An 8,542-nucleotide genomic window follows, 5' to 3' on the forward strand; every position below is an offset into this window, starting at 1 on the left:
CACACACACACACACACACACACACACACACACACACACACACACACCCCATTTGCTCCAAACTCTGGAGGCTTGAGAGCCTTTGGTGCCTTCCACACCGAAGCCCCACTGTCCAGCCAGTCCCTGCAGCCAGAACTGCTCTAGCCACACCACATCACTGTGCAAACAGCACCTCATGGACGCTAAGGACAGCGGTGGGCTCACCCCGCAGGCCTGCAAGCCCTGTACTTGCCCAGCCTCAAGACTGAACCAAGAGCCCGGAGTCAGCGACAGAGACATCAGTGGTTTAATGGATGGGGGAGCTTACCTGGCTGAAGTAAGATCCTGGAGGGACACCTCACCAGCAGTCTTTACTCCTGGGTAAAGAGGGGGGTTAGTTACAGAGGGAATTGACATCAGGTTGGCTCATTGGTTGCCAGGGAAACCAGCAGAGGCACATGCCCCTTTCATAAGCTATCTTGGTGGAGATGTCCTGATCTAAAGATTAGAACAATCACCAGCTGAGGCTGGGGGCAAGTATGTAGGCATTTAACTGATCAGGCTCTATGATTAAGAGGGAAGGTCAGTCAGGTGAGTTGGGTGTAGGTGAGGCAGGGACTGGTCGAGCAGGGGATGGCCAGAGAGCAAGAGAACAGCCATCTTGAGTGGCCTGATCATACAGATGGGGACCTCCACTCAGTGATGGCGCCTTGCTTTGGGTGTCTTCAGGGCATGAAGGGATCCCCTCCTTGTTTTCAGCCTGCCACATAGCTGAGAGGGCAGCCCCAAGCACACACCTCTCTGTTTCCTCAGAGCCCGAATCAGCAAGTGCCAACTGCCCCTCCCTTCAGAGCCCGCCCCTCAAGACCCCTTTCCCATCCTGGCTTTCTAAGGACAGCCCCAGGATGGTCACTAGAACACAGGAATTCTAATTACACCCCCTTTCCAGAACAATTGAGTTATTGTCTAGGGGAACCCCTTCCCCACCATAGAGAAGCCTCTTCATTTCCTCAAAGGTAATTTACCTCCTGAGGTGACACAAGGGACTTTCTGACCCTTTCTTTTGATGAAGAGACCAAAACCCTCTCAAGTTCAGTCTCTCCCAGGGCACCTGTTATCCTGTCATGCTTCATTCATTCATTCCACAAACATTCCCAAGACCTTCATCAAAGACACAATTTACTATTTCTGCTCATTGCATTTATCAACTAAGAATTTATTCATTTTCCATTTGTAATTAATCAAAAGCAAATTCGCTCACCCACTGGAGTTCTGATCAGCATGAGAACAGAGCGCTCTCCCAGAGAGGGTGGTATGCTAGCCCTGGGAGGAGAAGGTGGAGAAGGCACAGCGGTGGACACATCAAAGCAGCTCTGACTCCCGACCACTTTCTCCAGCCTTGAGGCAGCCTCAGCCGCAGCCTGGGAACCTTTGGTCTATTATTTGCAGACAAAAGTCCAGGACTGTGGCAAGAGCGTGAAACTGGGTGGGGAGATGCGGGTTCTCATCCCAGCCCCGCCCCTAACTAGCTGGGTGACCTCCTCCAGTTGTGAGTACTGTCAAAAATCCAGAAATAGCTAAACTAAAACCACCAAATCAGTAAATAGTAAGAGTTTATCATGCCTATAAAAACAGTTCGCAAACTGGGAGCTTCCAAATTCAAAGATTGATACGAAGCTCAGGGGCATGAAGTTATAGGATGGCTTATAAAGTGAAAACGAGTAAGTTATTAGCGTTTACAATGACTGGTGATTACAATGGGGTTTCAGCTGGCAGGTTTAAAGTGATCATCTCATACCATTTTTAGGAAAAAGACTATAAAGTTTCTCTTATGATTGTCAGGGGCATTAACAAGAAATAACCTAAGTTAACTTTCACTTACCTTCATGAAATAAGCTGGATTTCATTTTGCTTTCAGGACCTACACGGTTTTATCTGCTCAGGGAATTCTCAAGTCCGGTCTCCATTTTGTGTTTAATGTTAACAATATCCTCTCTGGGGCTTGGTCTCCCCATTTGTCAAGGGACAGCCTGAGTTAGATAATCTCCACATTTTCATCCAGGCTCTGACATTTTATGATGCTAAGGTCTGGGCTCAGGGGGGTAAAGATAAGAGTGTGACAGAAACAAACAGTACTGCCTATGATCTGAACAGCCCTTGCTTTCGGTGACACAGCTGATCCCACTACGCCTGACTGAGGCGCTGCTCCCTGCAGGGATGAAAGACACAGCGGGGCCAACGCAGGGCTACATGGTCATGCCGAGATGGCCAGGCTGGACACACCAGTGCATGCCCCCCCACACACACCATGCACGTGCATGCAAACACACACATGCACAAACATGCATGTGCGCATGCTCACACATTCACGCATTCATGCACAACTTCATGCACACACACCGCCAAGTGCTGCATGCTACACAGCACTGCCAAGTCTGGGGACCAACCCATTTCTCTGCCCTTGGTCACAAGCTACCATTTCTTGAGGTCTGTCTGTGAGGCTGGGTGCGGGGCATTGTGCTGGCCCATAAGCTGGGTCTTCCCTTCCCTCATAGAGTCATTGAGAGATTCAAGTGAAATATCAGAATATGAACAGTGCTTTGGAAAACAAACCTATGTGCCTAATTGGGGGGGTGGGAGTTGCCCACATTAAGGCTGAGAGGCAGTGTGGTACAGTGGTTACCATCCTAGCACTGGAGCCAACCTGTCTGGGTTCTGATCCCAGCTTTTCTACTTCCTAGCTGTGTGACCTCAAGCAAGTCACTTAACTTCTCTGTGCCTGAAATATTTCATCCATGAGCAGGCATAATGATAGTAGTATCTACCTCATAAGTTTAGTTTTAAGTGTGTCAACATGGGTGTGTGGCATCTAGTCTGTGCCATATAAGGGAGGCTATTGTACATTACTAAAATCAGGCACTGGCCCTCTCCGTTGATCTGAATCAAAACAAAAGGGAAAAAAAATAGGATCTCAGTTAAGAGAACAGTAGGAATGTGAAAAGAGACATGTTTTATTTTTAATTGAAATTTTTCTATGCTAAGTATTTTTATGCAGATGTTTTCTTTGTATTACATGACAATTTCATTATGGTGCCATTACTTTTTGCTTTGTGATTTAGATTTTTTTAAACATATAATGTTCTTGAATAAATAATACATACACAGGCCACAACATTTGCAGGGTTGCTGTGAGGCATGATGGCAGAGGCGGGCGGGACTCTTGTGCCCACTTTGGGCAGGAGCAAAGGGTGGGGACTCGAGCGGGTCCTTGGCCTGGGGGTTGCACATTCATTCCCAGCCCCGGCTCCGGGGCTACTGTCCAGCCTGGCTGAGGAGGATTGGAGGGTCAGAGAGGCAAGTATGTGGGGAAGAGGGGTCAGGAAAGTAGAGAGGGACCAGGGAACAGAGAGAAGGTAGGACACCAAGAAACTGGAGAAGAAGGCCAGGTCAGAAAACAGATCATTCCAACCTGAAAACAACTGCAATACTTAGAGAGTAAATCCTTTCTAAGTCAGCTAAGATTGATAGATGGGGCTTGTTGGGACTGAACTGGGCATTTACTGATGGGCAAAGTTCTCAGGATGCTCTCTGATCTGCAAAGCTGCCTTGGGAGGGAAGGAAGTTGCCTGTGCAAGACAGAAACAGGCCCAGTGCTCTCACGGTCTGCAGGCAGACAGTAAGGACACACAGTCGTGCAGGGTGGTCATTCCACAGACACAGCAAATCCTCTCATTCCTACTCTAGAGAAACACACACTGGTGAATACAGGGAGACGGTGCAAGGGTGTCCACTACAGCACCAAAAATTGGAAACAGAAAATATAAATGGCATTATTTAGTATACCATACATTTTTCTTGAGTGCATATGGAAATCTATAACTCCATATAAGGCCTGGGAGTATACCATACCATGCAACAGCAATGATTACCCCTGGGAGAGGGACCGGGCTTGGGGCAATGGAGAGGGGACCTCTGTAATATTTTACTTTTTTTTTTTAACAGTGAGAATGTTTTTGTGTATTGCTTATTTAACTTAAATTATTTTTATTTATTTATTTTTAAGAAGTTAACTACTCTATATTAAAAATATTGATGGGTGTTCCAGGGAGTTCACATTCTTACAGGTATTATCTCTATGCCAATAGTTTTCTACATGTTTGGGACTGAAAGTTGGGAGACCTGAGTTTTATTTTTTTATTTTATGTTTTAAATATTTATTTATTTATTTGGCTGCATCGGGTCTTAGTTGCGGGATCTTCATTGCGGCACGCGGGCTCTCTAGTTGTGGCACTTGGGCTCTAGAGCACACAGGCTTAGTTGTCCTGCAGCGTATGGGATCTCAGTTCCCCGAGCAGGGATCGAACCTGCATCCCCTGCACTGGAAGGTGGATTCTTATCTACTGGACCACCAGGGAAGTCCCTTAAATTAATCTAAAAAAATTGAAAGGCATAGAGCTACTTGAAGAAGAACCAAGTTGATCCAGAGGGAGGAGGGATATGGGCAAGAATAAGAGAAAATCCAGTATAGACTGGAGTTGGGGAGAGAGAGAGGTTTGGAGGTGAAGGTGAAGCCATGAGATAATAGGGAAGAAGATGGTCAAAGAGAATAGCCAGGACTCTTTAGAATATGACATGTAATATAATTGATCCTCCAGCACCTCTTCCAGGCTGTTCAGCAAGCCCCATCAATGGTGACCTCTGCTACATTGAGACAAGTCATGCAATGAGGCAGAAACACAGGGCTGCGGAAGCAGAAAAGAGGGAGGTATGAAGCCTTGACACAACCTTAAGGAACATTCCAGAGAGAAGAATTGGGCAAATGCATCTCAGGACGCAATGGGTAGGCTTCTTCCCAAGGTTCAAGGTTGCAACCTGTGGGGTTGGAAGAATCCCAGAGAACGAGCTTCTCTGGTGGCCAGTGCTGACAGCGCCCCCAGGTGGAAGCATTCACACTCCTTCCCTGCATGCCAGGAAGCCCCCAGGAGGCTGAGAATAAGCATCGGCCTTGGAGCTGGAAATCCCGGGTCCCTTGCCAAAAACAGCTGGCCCTGTGGGCCTCCAGATGTGATGCCCTACATACTGTAACTGAGCTGGAGCCTATGTGGCCTCCCCTCCCACCCTGTCCTCTGCCTGCCGCTGGTCTGTAGAAAAACTTTAGCCTCCAGGCCTTCCCCCAGTTCCAAAGAATACATTTAATCAGAGAAGTGAGGAAAATGCAGAAGCAAAGGAAAACAGTCAAACAAGACAAAACAATAATAGTTTAGCCATTAAACAAAGTCAAGGACCTTTAGTTCCTCCTCAAGGGCTAGAGATAATATCCTGAGCCACATCCTTTGAGCTGTCTTGCAGAGACTGAAACTCCCACCAGGTGGGAGAAGTTAACTGTCTACTGTTCACAAGCACGTAGACCCCAGACTGGTTGGAACCTGAAGGTTGACAATGTTGATTTTCAGTTACTTCACCACCAAGCAATCAGAAGAAGGTCCACGAGCTGATCACACACCCCACAACCCTCTCCCCAGCATGTAGCCCCTTCCTCTTTTCCCTATATAATTTCCGAGCAAAACCTGGGGAATTGGTTCTCTGGGACATGAGTCCACCTTCTCCCCAGGGTTGCCAGCTTCCTCAGTAAAGCCGTCTTTCCTTTTTACCTGACACTTGTCTCTCAGTATTGGATTCTTGAGCAACGAGCAGCCGAACCTGAGTTTGAGAACAACAGGACACTCTAAATAGTCAGGAGGAAACATAAATCCAAATGTGGCTCACTCTGCAAGACAGCTGACCTTGTTTCTTCAGAAACATCAGTGTCAGGAAAAACAGGAAAGGCTGGTGCTGTTCTAGAAGAAGGGAGAGGAAAGAGTCAGGATAACCAAGGGAGTGGGCGAGTCTCTGGATCCTGGATGGGGAAAACACGGGTGAGGGGGACATTGTTGGCACAACTGGGGACATTTGATAATGGACTGTATATTAGGTAACAGTTTTGAACCTTTTTTCTTTAAACGATGGAAATGAGAAGAACATTTACATTGTTTCCCTGGGGTGGGAGGGAAGAATCCATTGTTTTACAAGCAGAACAAAATCTTGGATTGCAGTCCTGGCCCTGCCACTTCCTACCTGTGATAAGTGGGACCTGTTTTGAGACCACTCGGAGCCTGTTCCATCATCTGGGAAAGTGGGAGCTGAGCTCACACAGGAGAAGCTGTGGCTGGTGGGTTAACTCACTTCAACAGCCAAAGAAGGCTTAATGGGGACGCGGCCACGCTGGAAGCATCCGCTGAGTCAGGCCCTCTGGGGCTCCCTTCCCTCTGTGTAGGAGAGGCAGACTCAGGGGTCTGCACCCCTTTGCTTCCCTCCCCCACCCCGCCCCCTTTCCCAACCGGCTCCAGAATAGGTGCTCCCAGCAAGATTTATCAACCGCAGGGTGCAGCCTGGAGACGTAGCTTAGATCCCTTTTGTTGGTTTCCAGCAAATTAAAATTTATCTCTCAGGGAGGAAATGAGGGGGTAGGTTTTTTTTCTTCCTCTTAATGGGCCCTGATAAAGGAAATGAATGCGAGGAAGGGATCAGAAACACGATCCTCCTCTCACAGCCTCGGAAAGGTCTGGGGGTTCCCTGCACCCGCAGAGGGGGCAGCTGGGCACAGTGTGTTTTATTATATAATTAACCTTGACCCTTCTGGGTTCAAAGAGAGAGGTTAGTTGGAAATAAATCAATAGTCTGGTCTGGTCACTTCAAAGGCTTCGGAACCCGCTGGAAAATTCCATGTGGGTTCAGTGTGTAAATTGGAATAGGGTGTGCAATTCTTTTTGAAAGGTTGGGGGGTGGTTAGGTCTAAAGTTGAAATGAATTGTGTATCCGCTTCCTTTCATCAAGCAATCAGGAGTCTTTATTGTGTGTCTTGTTGGGGGCAGTGGGGGGGTGCGCCCGTGGGAAGGCCTGGGAGAAAACACGACACGGTGTGACCTCTATGTGACCACTGGGCCCGGCTCTAGGACAATAGGCATCTCTCCAAGCTTAGGAAGCACGGCCCCTCCCCAGCAGGGCTCGGCCCTTTATTCTGACAGGTCTGGAATTCTTAGAATCACCGAACCATCACCATCATAATACACAGCATTTATTGAGTGCTAACCATGGACCAGGTGCCAGGGATTTTCCAGTTATTTTTTCATTTGATCCTCGTAACAACCCAATTAGATAAGTACCATTATTATCTCTATTACAGATGAGGAAATTGAGCTTCAGAGGGGCTAAAGAGCAAGTCCAGAGCCACTTTGAGGTTTTCGTTTTTTTGTTTTTAATATTTATTTATTTATTTGGTTGTGCTGGGTCTCAGTTGCAGCAGGCAGGCTCCTTAGTTGTGGCACGTGGGATCTAGTTCCCTGATCAGGGATGGAACCCAGGTCCCCTGCATTAGGAACGCGGAGTCTTAACCCTTAACTGCGCCACCAGGGAAGTCCCTGAGGTTTTCGAAGTCTGTTCCAATGCCATGGCTCAAGGGATGAAAAGAAGACCCAAGGAAGAGTTGCAAAGGACCCAAAGTCTCCAGTCACAGCATTCTTTTCCCTGAAGTGGTTGGAAGCTGAATGGAGCTGGTTTCTCTTCAGGTTTCCTCTCTACTCCACCTTTCATCTCTCTCTCCATCTTTTCTTTCTCCGTCCCTCCCTCTTTGCTTTCCCGCTTTCTAAATATTCAAGCATTTATTGAGTATTTAGTGCTGCTCCATGGCAGCACAGGAGGGTCATAAAGAGATAAGAAACCGACCTGTCCTTAGGAAGCTCACATCCTAAGTTCTCCAAGCAGGCATGACTGACACACATCATGTGCATTTTATGCTACAGAAAGAAATAGTTCTGTATGAGAGGATGCAGAGGAAGGAGAGGTGGTTCTAGTCAGAGAGGATCAGGGAGGATTGGGAGGAGGTGATGTTTGGAAGGATCTGGAAAGAAGAGATGATCAAACAGTCTCATTCTAGGCTGAAGGAACAGCTTGTAGAAAGGCCTGGAGGCACCACTGCCTGGCGTGTTCTGGAGAAGCCAGGAGCCCAGCTTGGAGGATTGGTGTGGATGATGGACAGAAAATTAGGCTCTGCTCTGATTAATAATAATCATAATAGCAAGCACAGTCCTGACTGCTTTTCACAACTGACTTCTTTACTGCTCTCAACAACCTATGAAGTATGTGCTATGCTTGTCCATAGTTTATGGAAAAGGAAACAATGGCACCAGAGGTTAAGGGACATCCTCTGGGTCACACAGCCAGTCAGTGGCTGAGTGGAGATCATAAACCAGTTAACCCATGCTGTTAACCACTGGGTTACATCACCTCTTGTGAGAGGGCCTTGAATGCTAAGCTAGACATTGGACCGGGCTTCCCTGGTGGCGCAGTGGTTGAGAGTCCGCCTGCCGATGCAGGGGATGTGGGTTCGTGCCCCGGTCCGAGAAGATCCCACATGCCGCGGAGTGGCTGCGCCCGTGAGCCATGGCCGCTGAGCCTGCGCGTCCAGAGCCTGTGCTCCGCAACGGGAGAGGCCACAACAATGAGAGGCCCGCGTACCGCAAAAAAA

General features: G+C 47.9%; 1 long non-coding RNA gene across 1 annotated transcript in view; it reads right to left on the reverse strand.

The window, feature by feature from the left end:
* The window catches only part of LOC114904664, a 4,799-nt gene extending 3,407 nt beyond the window's left edge, over positions 1 to 1,392 (reverse strand). The window contains exons 1-2 of the long non-coding RNA XR_003796002.1: positions 1,241 to 1,392; positions 308 to 356 (exon numbers count right to left, since the gene is read on the reverse strand). This is a non-coding gene — a long non-coding RNA (uncharacterized LOC114904664). The remainder of the gene's footprint in view (positions 1 to 307; positions 357 to 1,240) is intronic.
* Positions 1,393 to 8,542: the final 7,150 nt, after the last annotated feature.

Source organism: Monodon monoceros, unplaced genomic scaffold, assembly GCF_005190385.1.
Source record: "Monodon monoceros isolate NGI ecotype Baffin Bay Population unplaced genomic scaffold, NGI_Narwhal_1 Super_Scaffold_21, whole genome shotgun sequence".
Classification (NCBI taxonomy): domain Eukaryota; kingdom Metazoa; phylum Chordata; class Mammalia; order Artiodactyla; family Monodontidae; genus Monodon; species Monodon monoceros.